Here is a 12,750-nt window from a genome sequence, read left to right as displayed (position 1 = left end):
TGTTTGGTTACGTTTATTCTTTTTGTTTTTCTATATTTTTTATTACTATTCAAGAGAGGCAAACTGCTTGTTTGGTATCAAAAAGTAATTACCATGTACAGAATACCATTAGGTAGTTCAGCCAAAGTTACAGGGTTCAGCATATAGACCATTACAGCAGTCGATACCGAGAGCTAAACCAGAGAGGTTATCCTGACACTCGACCCAGAGTCATGAAGAAGGACAAGGGATAATACGTATATAACGAGTCAGAGAGAGAGAGAGAGAGAATATCGGATTGTTGCCATTGTTGTTTTGGTATTTCGTTGTCATGTCACGTTGGGCATGATAAGTGTTGTTTTATGTTGATATTCTCTGTGTTCATTAGTGCCATTTCTATTATTTATATTCCTGTGTTTTGGAATATTGTCGTTAGTTATTACCAGTGGAGTTGGTATGGTTGCATATGCGTGCATCAAGTCAGTGGCTATATGTGTTATCATTAATGTAGGTAAGAGGTGTTATTATATAGTCCGTTTCTTTACCCTTGGTAATTAACGATAGTTAGCCAGTCCATTCGCTAGTTGATATCTTGTACTGTTTGTATAATTGCTTGTCGGCACTTTATTGACGAATACGTTGATTCGTTGCTGCAGTGGTTGTCTTTATTATGATGGATCTCTCGTTCTGATATATATCATAACTCGTTAAGCTTACATCTTAGTTCTATTATAAGTATTATTGTGTGATGGTTTATTTATTAAGTATCAATTCGTCATTGTGTATTTTAGTTATACGTACCTTGTTTATGGTTGTCTTGGACGTACTTAACTTTGATGAATCGTTTGGTACTTGCCTTCGGTACTTACGTTAGTCCCGTTGTTTGTGTTCTTCTCTTGATGATAAATCTCCTGTAAGACGTGTTGTTTGGTACTCGTCTCTCGTACCTCATATATACTACATGTATATATTATTACACTTTCCATATAGGATATCCAGCAAAGGCAAGTCAGAGTATATTTATATCTGATATCATATTTCCTTAATATTGAACTGCATTGTTATTACCATATATTTATATTAGGTTTTCTCTTGCCAATTGCAGAACCCGAGTATGGCGTTTTGGATAGTGCCGAATATATTCTAATAAATATAATAAGTTTTGCCTTGCATTTAATTGCCCTCACTTGAGTTTGTGCTAGTAGGTGCATCCCACTTTATCAACTATATTATATTTCTAGAGTATTTAACTACTCTGTGTTACACCTGTCATAGGTTCACTGTCGCTATTATCTAGCAAAGAACCTGGATATAAAATATCACATAAAATCTATGCACAGGCACGTAACATATTTGGCGACCTTGCCAGGATGCTTCCTCTTGCATTTTTCTCAGTGAGAGTAGTTATTATGTATTGTGCTGGACTTTTGTAGTTATTTTATGATAGTACGGTGTGGTAGCATATTTTTGTGCATTTTTTGTGCGGGGTTATTTTATATATTATTCATAATGTCTACTTTAGAATCTATTACTGCTATAGGAGAAAAACTCGGATATGAGGGTAAGCAGTTGGCTGAGTTTTTGTAAAGGAACATATGCAAATAGAGAAAGAGAACAGGCAGATTGAGAGAGAAGCTAGAAGGCAGGAGTTAGCAGAGGAGAAGGAGAAGTTACAGTTAGAGATAAAGTTGGAGCAAGTAAAGAAAGGTGAAGGTAGTGGTGATGGTGACACGGCAGGACATTTTACTGTGTGGACTCAGAAGCTTATACCTAAATTTTCAGAGACAGATGTGAGTCAGTTTTTTTTAGCTTTTGAGAAAGTAGCTAAACAGTTAGACTGGGAGAAAGCGAGTTGGGCTCTTATTGTGCAATCATTCTTTGTAGGAAAAGCTCAGGAAGCTTATGCTACACTTAGCTTCGATGATAGCATAGATTATGAGGTAGTGAAGAGCGCTGTGTTGTCCGCTTATCAACTTGTTCCCGAAGCGTACAGACAAAAGTTCAGAAATTATGTGAAAGGAGTAACCAGACATTTTTGATTATGCGAGGCATAAGTCTGTATTGTTCGATGATTGGCTCCGGTCTAGGTCAATTACTGATTTTGTAGATCTTAGAGAACTTCTTTTGCTTGAAGATTTCAAAGATAGTATGTCTAGGGATGTCAGAGTACACTGAAGAGTTTAGATCATAAAACTTTGGAAGAAGCAGCCAGGTCAGCTGATAGATTTTTACTAACTCATGGTAAAACTTATCAACCCAGAACCTTATAAGTATAGTTATAGTCATTATCGCCAAGTAGAAAATATGTAACTAGAGATCAAACACAGAATAAAACTCACCTAAAGCAAGTAAGGATAAGAAAGAGATAACATGTTACAAATGTGGTAAGTTAGGACATTTTCAGTTTGAGTGTAAACAGAGACAAGGTAAAGTAACACTAATCTCAAGATGTCAAGTTAGTAAGGATGAGTATAGTAAGATTAGTAAAAGTTTGAATTTTGAAAACGGTAAGATGATGGAAACGAATGAAGTGTTGAAGAATTTTGGAGAGTATCTGCATGAAGGTAGAATAAGAGTGTTCAAGAATCCAGATGTTGTAAGTAAAGCTTTAGTTATGTTAAGAGATACTGGTGCATCTCAGTCATGTGTATTAAGAAAAAGTTTACCAGAAAATTATGAGAGTGAAGAAGATAACTTTGTTCTGTTAGGAGGTTTCCTAATTCGTCTGTGTCATGTCCACTTGTTGAATTTAAAATTGAGTCAGAGCTAGTTCAAGGTACCCATAGATTTGCGATTGTAGAACAATTTGCCCATTCAAGGTATAGATGTGATAATAGGTAATGATGTAATATGTCCATTTCAACAGAGAGGGGAAAGAGTAAGTAAAGAAGTAGTTGAAGTGACCAGTAAACCTATAGCTCCCGTAACCAGAGCTCAGAGTAAGTTGACGACAGTAGATGAGGTTGAAGATCTCCAAACTTGGCAGACTTGGAGAAGGTGGTGGTAGTAGGTAATATTCCAGTGCAAGAGTCGCTGAAGTGTATAGGTGACAGAAAAGATTAGTAAAGGCGCAGAAAGAAGATAAAGGTTTAGGTAACATTTTTGAGAATGATGTTCCAGAAAATGAAGTATCGGATGCAAGTAAGCCTTGTTTTTTATTAGAAATGAAGTTTTGTATAGATTGTCCAGATCAAAATTAGCAAATGCTAGTAATGCATCGGTAGATTATCAAATTGTAGTCCCAGAGAAGTATAGAAATGTGATATTGCAACAAGCCCATGATAATCTTTGTGGAGGACACTTTGGTATTGCCAAGACTATGTACAAAGTGAGAAAGCATTTTTTTTGGCCTTCATTAAAGAAAGATGTAAATGATATTGTAAATGCTGTCATACATGCCAAGTTGTAGGTAAGCCCAATCAAATTATACCAAAGCACCTCTTGTACCAATAACTGTATTAACAGAACCATTTTCGCAGATTGTGATAGACATAGTGGGACCGCTACCTAAAACATCATCAGGTAATGAATACATCTTAACTATCATGGATCGCACCACCAGATATCCAGAAGCTATCCCGATACGCAAGATTTCCAGTAAAGTAGTAATCAAACATTTAACAGATTATTTTTCTAGATTCGGTTTTCCAAAGGAAATTCAATCAGACAGAGGCAGTAACTTTATGAGTAAGTTGTTTAGTAAGAAAATGCTAGAATGGAATATTTAAGCATGTTGTATCTTCGCCATACCATCCAGAAAGCCAAGGGGTGTTAGAACGATTTCACCTAACTATGAAAATGCTTTAACTAAGTATGGGTCTGAATTTCAAAATCAGTGGGATGTTGATTTGCCATATGTTTTGTTTGCAATTAGATCATCTCCAAATGAAAGCTTAGGTTTTACCCCTTTTGAATTGACATTCGGTCACGAGGTAAGGAGTCCTTTGAATATGATTAAAGATCAGTGGAGTGATAATGGTGAGAGCAAATTTGATGTTTTAAAACATGTTACAGAATTTAAAGAGAAGTTGAAGAGGATGATAGAATGGTCAAATAAGAATGTAGTGAAAGCACAGGAGTGTATGAAGCGAAAGTATGATAAAAATACAGTGTTGAGACAATTTAGGAAGGTGATAGTGTACTTGTTTTTTATACCTATTCCAGGACAGTTTAAAAGCCGGTATGTTGGACCCGGTATGGTAAGACGAAGAGTAAATAATTTAAAATTACATAGAGTTGCCTAACAGACGTAACAAGGAACAAGTCTTTCACATCAATTTACTGAAGCCATATTACCAACAGGAAGTAATTAAACCAGTTGCGGTAGTGCATAGTAAATCTATTAAAATTGAGAATGAGATAAATGAAGATATGATGAAGAAGAGACATGTGTGAAAGGTGAATATGATTGGAGTAAAAATGGAGTTGATTTAACAGAGCTGGAAGAAAGATTGTCATATTTGCCTGATTCACAAGTTAAAGATGTTATACAGGTACTTAGGGACTTTCCATCATTGTTTCAGAATCGGCCTGGTAAGTGAATTGTATTCAACATGACATTAGTTAGTCCACCCAGATGCTAATCCGATTAGACAGGCACCTTATCGATTATCCCCACCTAAAGCATTAGAAGTTAAGAAACAAATAGATTACATGTTGCAACATGACTTAATTGAACCAAGTAACAGTCCATGGAGTTCTCCGGTAGTATTGGTAGATAAGAAGGACGGTACTTTCAGGTTGTGTATTGATTATCGGAAGGTGAATGAGTTGACCATCCCTGATTCATATCCATTACCACGCATAGACGATTGTATTGACAAAATAGGGCACTCAAAGTTGGTCAGTAAATTTGATTTGCTTAAAGGATATTGGCAAGTTCCGTTGACTGAAGAGTCCAGAAGTGTCACGGCTTTCATAACGCCTGACGGTTTATTTCAATGCAAAATTATGCCTTTTGGTTTACGCAATGCTGCTAGTACGTTCCAACGACTTATGAATTTTGTAATCACAGATATAGAGAATTGTACAGTATATTTAGATGATGTGGTTGTGTATAGCAATTGCTTGGTCGGAGCATCTAAAAAACATATTCGATCTTTATTTTCAGCTTTGCTAAAGCACGGATTAGTAGTTAACTTGAAGAAGTGTGAGTTCGGTAAGGCAGAGATTACATATCTAGGTTATCAAGTTGGAAGTGGAAATATCTCGCCTAAGAACAGCAACATTGAATCTATCATTAAATTTAAGACTCCAGAAAATAAGAAGCAAATTAGACAGTTTCTTGGGATGTGTAGTTATTTCAGACGGTTTGTTCCTAAATTTTCAGAATTAGCTGCACCTTTAACGAATCTTCTAAGTAGTAGATGTAATTTTAATTGGTCAGATTTGGCTGAGAAATCATTTTTGCAATTGAAGAGTATTTTGTGTGCCAAACCTATTTTGCGCTCACCAGATTTTTCCAAACCATTCCAGATGATGGTAGATGCAAGCGACATTGGTATCGGAGCAGTGCTGATGCAGAAATACGATGACATTCTTTTTCCTGTTAGCTATTTTTCCAGAAAATTAAATCGCAGCCAGAGTAAATACAGCACGATCGAGAAGGAATGTTTAGCATTGATGTCAGCCATACAACATTTTGAAGTATATGTAAATTCAAGTCCTGCAGAGGTAGAGATATTCTCAGATCATAACCCTTTAAAGTATCTACATCAGTTCAACAATAAGAACAGACGTTCTCATGCGATGGTCTATAGTATTACAAGAATACAACATCAGTATCAAGCATGTGAAAGGAAAAGATAACATAATAGCTGATGCCCTTTCACGTTCTTTTGTATAATTTTTTTTTATTGCCCGATTGTGATTGTACTCAAATGTGACTTCTTTTGTATATTCCTGTTTTTAAAAAGCACTACCCATGCTTTTTAAATTTGCGGTGGAGGTATTACAAGTTTATGTTTATTTTCATTAATTTTGTTTATACTGTTTGGTTACGTTTATTCTTTTTGTTTTCCTATATTTTTTATTACTATTCAAGAGAGGCAAACTGCTTGTTTGGTATCAAAAAGTAATTACCATGTACAGAATACCATTAGGTAGTTCAGCCAAAGTTACAGGGTTCAGCATATAGACCATTACAGCAGTCGATACCGAGAGCTAAACCAGAGAGGTTATCCTGACACTCGACCCAGAGTCATGAAGAAGGGACAAGGGATAATACGTATATAACGAGTCAGAGAGAGAGAGAGAGAGAGAATATCGGATTGTTGCCATTGTTTTGGTATTTCGTTGTCATGTCACGTTGGGCATGATAAGTGTTGTTTTATGTTGATATTCTCTGTGTTCATTAGTGCCATTTCTATTATTTATATTCCTGTGTTTTGGAATATTGTCGTTAGTTATTACCAGTGGAGTTGGTATGGTTGCATATGCGTGCATCAAGTCAGTGGCTATAGTGTTATCATTAATGTAGGTAAGAGGTGTTATTGTATAGTCAGTTTTCTTTACCCTTGGTAATTAAACTCGATAGTTAGCCAGTCCATTCGCTAGTTGATATCTTGTACTGTTTGTATAATTGCTTGTCGGCACTTTATTGACGAATACGTTGATTCGTTGCTGCAGTGGTTGTCTTTATTATGATGGATCTCTCGTTCTGATATATATCATAACTCGTTAAGCTTACATCTTAGTTCTATTATAAGTATTATTGTGTGATGGTTTATTAAGTATCAATTCGTCATTGGGTATTTTAGTTATACGTACCTTGTTTATGGTTGTCTTGGACGTACTTAACTTTGATGAATCGTTTGGTACTTGCCTTCGGTACTTACGTTAGTCCCGTTGTTTGTCTTCTTCTCTTGATGATAAATCTCCTGTAAGACTGTTGTTTGGTGACTCGTCTCTCGTACCTCATATATACTACATGTATATATTATTACACTTTCATATAGGATATCCAGCAAAGGCAAGTCAGAGTATATTTATATCTGATATCATATTTCCTTAATATTGAACTGCATTGTTATTACCTATATTATATTAGGTTTTTCTCTTGCCAATTGCAGAACCCGAGTATGGCGTTTTGGATAGTGCCGAATATATTCTAATAAATATAATAAGTTTTGCCTTGCATTTAATTGCCCTCACTTGAGTTTGTGCTAGTAGGTGCATCCCACTTTATCAACTATATTATATTTCTAGAGTATTTAACTACTCTGTGTTACACCTGTCATAGGTTCACTGTCGCCATTATCTAGCAAAGAACCTGGATATAAAATATCACATAAAATCTATGCACAGGCACGTAACAATATATATATATATATATATATATAGTGGCAATATAAAAATTAGTTTGTGTGTGTTATATCCACTTATGATAAGTATGACAAGTATCTTTCATACCATTAATTGCTTTTATTGTTATGGTCTTTTTATTAGAAATTTTGAGCTAAGATTGCTTGCACTAAAGGGTATTATTTCCTCCCCTCTTTAATCATCCTTTGACTGCAAGGTTTGGTATCATCTTCTGTTGCAATGTTTGAAGATTTCGTTGCAGGATATTTTTTTCTAGTAATATAGCAAGCGATTCCTTTTAATCTTCGGTTTTAGCTGACTTCTCTGATAATGTTTCTTGTCACATACACAGGGACATTCTTCCTATTCGCGAATATTAAGCCGTAAAGTTCGTTTAATATCCAGTTTACATAACTTACGCCCGCAGTGGAAATTGTAAGTGATAACGTGCTCTGCCACTAGTTTGGATTCAATTATATATATATAATATATAATATATATATATATATAATCTATATATATATATATACTATTGGATTCAAATTTATATATATAGGATATATACTATATTTGGATTATATTTATATATATATATATATATGATATATATATATATATATATATATATATATAAAATTTTGAATCCAAACTAGTGGCAGAGCACTTATCACTTACAATTTCCACTGGTGGGCATAAGTTATGGTTAACTGGATATTAAACGAACTTTGCGGCTTAATATTCGCGAATAGGAAGAATGACCCGGTTTATGTGACAAGAACATTATCAGAGAAGTCGGCTAAAACCGAAGATTAAAAAGATTCGCTTCCTATATTACTAGAAAAACAAAAAAATAAATCCTGCAACGAAATCCTTCAAAACATTGCAACAGAAAGATGATACAAACCTTGCAGACAAAGGATGATTAAAGAGGGGAGGAAATAATATCCTTTGCAAGCAATCTTAGCTCAAAATTTCTAATAAAAAGACCATAACAATAAAAGCAATTAATGGTATGAAAGATACTTGTCATAGGTAGCAATTAATAGTATGAAAGATACTTGTCATACTTATCATAAGTGGATATAACACGCACAAACTAATTTTTATATTGCCTGGTTATCTTAGCACTAAAAAAATGTAATCGGATATAGGAAAGGGCAGCTTCGTGTGATATAAAATTAAGACTCTGTGATATAAAATTAAGACTCGGCCGCCTTAGTGATATAAAATCAAGGCTGACGCCTTATTGATATAAAATTAAGACTGCCGCCTTGGTGGTATAAAATTAAGACTGATGCCTTAGTGATCTAAAAATGGAGATAGGTGCCTTAGTGATATAAAATGGAAACTGACGCCTTAATTATATAAAATGGAGACTCTGCCGCCTTAGTGATATAAAATTAAGACTGCAGCCTTATATAATATGAAGACTGACTCCTTAGTGATATAAAATGAAGACTGCCGCCTTAGTGATATAAATTAAGACTACCACTTTAGTGATATAAAATTAAGTACTAGAATCGAGCCAACTCAATTCCATATCCTCTGGAGCACGAGAGAGACAGCAATTAGCTGACACGAGAATAATTTACATCGCAAATAATACTCAATAAAGGTACAACGTCTCACCCTTGTGAAGAAGAGAGGCCTCTCAGTGACGACAGATTACCTCACTCAAGTCATTTGTGAGAAGACTTCGAACGAAGACGTAGCTGGAGTATCTTGGTTTGTCTGTATGGTGTTTTTACGATGCATGGAACCAGTGGTTATTCAGCAACGGGATCAACGGCTTTACGTGACTTCCGAACCATGTCGAGAGTGAACTTCTGTCACCAGAAATACACATCTCTCACTCCTCAATAGAATGGACGAGAATCGAACCCGCGACCACCGAGGTGGGACGCCAATACCATACCAACCACGCCATGAGTGCCTAGAGACTATACTAAACCCGATCAGCATAAAATGACGGATTCGTCAGGTACTGTTTCCACCCTCACTGAATTTAGGCTTAATATGATTTGATCTGATTTATATAGATTTTTGGCACAATGCCAAGCACTGGGGCAACTGAGGCCATTCAGCGCTGAAACGGAATTGACAGTGAAACGGTTTGAAAGGTGTAACAGGAGGAAAACCTCAAAGCAGTTGCACTAGGATTCAATTGCAGGAGAGGGTGTGGACAGAAGACCAAGAAGAAAGAGAATATGAACGGAAGTACAGTTCAAGGAATGAAGTAGTTGCAGCTATGGGCCGAAGGGACGCTGCAAAGAACCTTAAGTAATGCCTACAGTGCACTGAATGAGGTGCACTGACGGGACTACGCCACCCCCTCACGGGGGAATTTGGGCTTAAATAATATATTATGTAAATCAGTGTATCAAATCTTATGCTTATCGTAAAAGTAAAATCATGCTGAAGTTAACGAGACTTGATTCACATCAACCGTCCATCTGATGTCTAGGGCAGTCCCTTATGGCACTCCTGATTGGCTGTTGATAAGCCACTCACAGGGCTGGAAACTGTCAGTCTCTCTCGAGAGTTCACATTGGTGGGATGTATGTTCCACCTCTCCTGAGGGATGCGTCTTTCAACAGTATCTCTCAGGAGAGGTAGAACATACATCCTGCCTATGTGAACTCTCTCGAGAGAGACTGAGAGGTTCCAGCCCTTTGATTGGCTTATCAACAGCCAATCAGGAGCGTCGTAAGGGACGGGCCTTGACATCAACCATTGCAACCGGTTCTTGATGTGAATCTACTGTAGAAGAGCGTACCTTTGGTCCGGCGCGAGAACCTGTTAAAATGAAGAGGGCTCGCTTTCCTTCGAGTTCTGTCAGTTGATGGTGATCTTCAGTGCTGCTTCTGTCCCAAATTCTTGACATGTCGGGTGAAGACATTAGTCTGGAAATGAATCGAGATACTTGCTTAAACTTATGACCTAAACCTTTGAAACTTCAGCCAATTTAATCTTATACTGGTCTCGGAAGAGTAATTTTACTAATGAAGGCGATGCTACCCACCGCCTTCTTGAATTAACAAGGCCTGTGCGATCGCCCTCGACACAGCGATGAGTCATCACCAGACGTCTGTACCTGGCCACAAGTACCATTCCCTGTTTTGTATTTTTGGTGTTATTTATTACTTTTTTATGCAGAGTATCTAATTGCTATGTTAGATAATTATATTTCACAGTCTTTAACAACATCATAATCCTCTAAACCTGGCTAATTTACTTAAATATGCTGCATAATGGTGGAAAATCAGTGCACAGGTTAGGATGAGAAATAACAGAGTTTATTAACACAAATGATGACTTTAAATGAAAACTCAGCACTTGCAACTTTCATATTTTGTAAACTGTTCAACCATTTATTTTTAATTTGTATTGCTGTCGGTACTTTTTCTGAGGCCATCTAATTTGCATAAATTACACAATTTAGAAACAAATTCTCTCTTCAGATATGCATACAAGCTTACATCAAAGGCATTAAATCCAGCGAGTATAGGAAGGCAAAACGTCAGCCTTGCCCTACAAATTTTCAATGAATATGTCATAGAAGCACTTTTAACATCGGGATAAGAACACTGTTTGGCAAATTCTGAAGATGTAGCTAATTATATTAAATTCATTTATCTCTCGTGGACCATAATGAATGTAAAGCATTCACATAAAGGTACTCGGCTTCACAATAAATATGCTACTTCACTAACGTATATTGTAAATGACGAGAAGTATATTTTCCTACAGAAATTCCATTTCTAGTTAGATCTCTGGAATAGCATAACTAAAACTGGTGGAAACTGAGTAGGGAAACATTCACTGCCTTAAAACACACAACTAGTGCAATTATAGAAAAAACAAAATACTGTGTAGAAAAATTGAAAATGAAATATGTCTTACCAGGAAAATTTCAAAACGATCAACTTGAAAATAGATTTGGTGAATATCGTCGACTTGCTGGCTGCAATTACATTTCCTTACGACAAGTGTTCGAGTGTGAAAATAAAACTGAGGTTAAGTGTCTGGTTCTAGAATAGCTTTGAATAATTAACTGACAGCGGAACTGAAGATTTTCGAAGAAAACAAACTGGGGGTGCATGAATAATGAGTCCGGAAATAACGATTCCTTTGATATTGATGTCAGTCAAGATGATGTTGGTAAACGTATGGATCTTTTCATGGTTATAACATTCCTTGCTGGCTACTGTGTGTATACTGTTGTGAACAAATTTAAGTGTAGCACCTGTAAAAGATATCTTACCAGACATTAACAGTTACATTCAGGGTATAAACAGAGGAAGGACTCTTTATCCGCATGAATTTGTAGTAAATGTAATTCTGTTTAACTATTTAACCATTAATAAACTATCACAGTGTCCTGATTTTATCAAATCAATGTATCAGAGGAATTTGGCCACGGACATTTCACCGACTGTCCTCGCTGATAATGATGCCTTCTTCTTCCCTCTAAATGATTGTGATGCTGGACATACTTGCTTCTAAGCGATTATTGTAAGAAAAGTAATGAAAACATTCAAAATGGCAAACAATTTACAAAAACGAGAAAGCTGGATGCACTGAAGAAATAAGATTCAGAAGAACAATTGCGGTAAATTTTAGCGAATATCTATTTTGTATATAACTCTTATACCTTTTCCTAAAGAGGGAGGCATCTTTTGTGACCATTTTTGTGCTCTTGGCCTTCTTTCCAAGTATAAAATGTCTTATATGCTCATTTCTGTGAATAAACTTATTTGTTCTCATTATTGTTTCTGCACTGATGTCCCTTCATATTTAATCATATTAACCAGGTCCAGAGGATACTGATGATGCAAAAGAATGTAAGACATAATTAACTTACACAAAAATTATATATTCTGCAAATAACTAATAAATGCCACCAAAAATACAAAGTTGTGAATGGAAACGCATGGCCAGACTCAGACGTCTGGTGATGACTCATGCTCGGGTCTCTCAGGCCTTCTCAATTCAAGATGGCGGTGTGTTACCTGGTGATGAGAGAGAGAGAGAGAGAGAGAGAGAGAGAGAGAGAGAGAGAGAGGAAATGGTATGAAGTAGCAATGACCCTTAAAATTCACTTCTCTCAGAGAATACTGGTAGCCTTAAAAGGTAAGACTAAGAGCAAATATAAAGCAACACAGTCATGATAACTAATTTCTTTTTCATTTTGTACGTTATTTATATGTATACAAAGCCAGGCATTTAGGTGAGTAGATATCAATGGAACAAGAGACTACTCCTTTATTTCGTAAGTTTTTTAATATGAATTCAAAGCCAGGAATTTGGGTGAGTAGACATCAAAGGATGAAACAAGAGACTACTCTTTTATTCCATAAGTTATTTTATATGTATTCAAAGCCAGGCATTTGGGCGAGTAGATATCAAAGGATGAAACAAGATAATATTCCTTTATTTCGTAAGTTTTTGATATGTATTCAAATGCAG

This window comes from Macrobrachium nipponense, chromosome 13 (genome assembly GCF_015104395.2).
Source record: "Macrobrachium nipponense isolate FS-2020 chromosome 13, ASM1510439v2, whole genome shotgun sequence".
NCBI classification, from domain to species: Eukaryota; Metazoa; Arthropoda; class Malacostraca; order Decapoda; family Palaemonidae; genus Macrobrachium; species Macrobrachium nipponense.
This window is presented reverse-complemented; position numbering follows the sequence as displayed.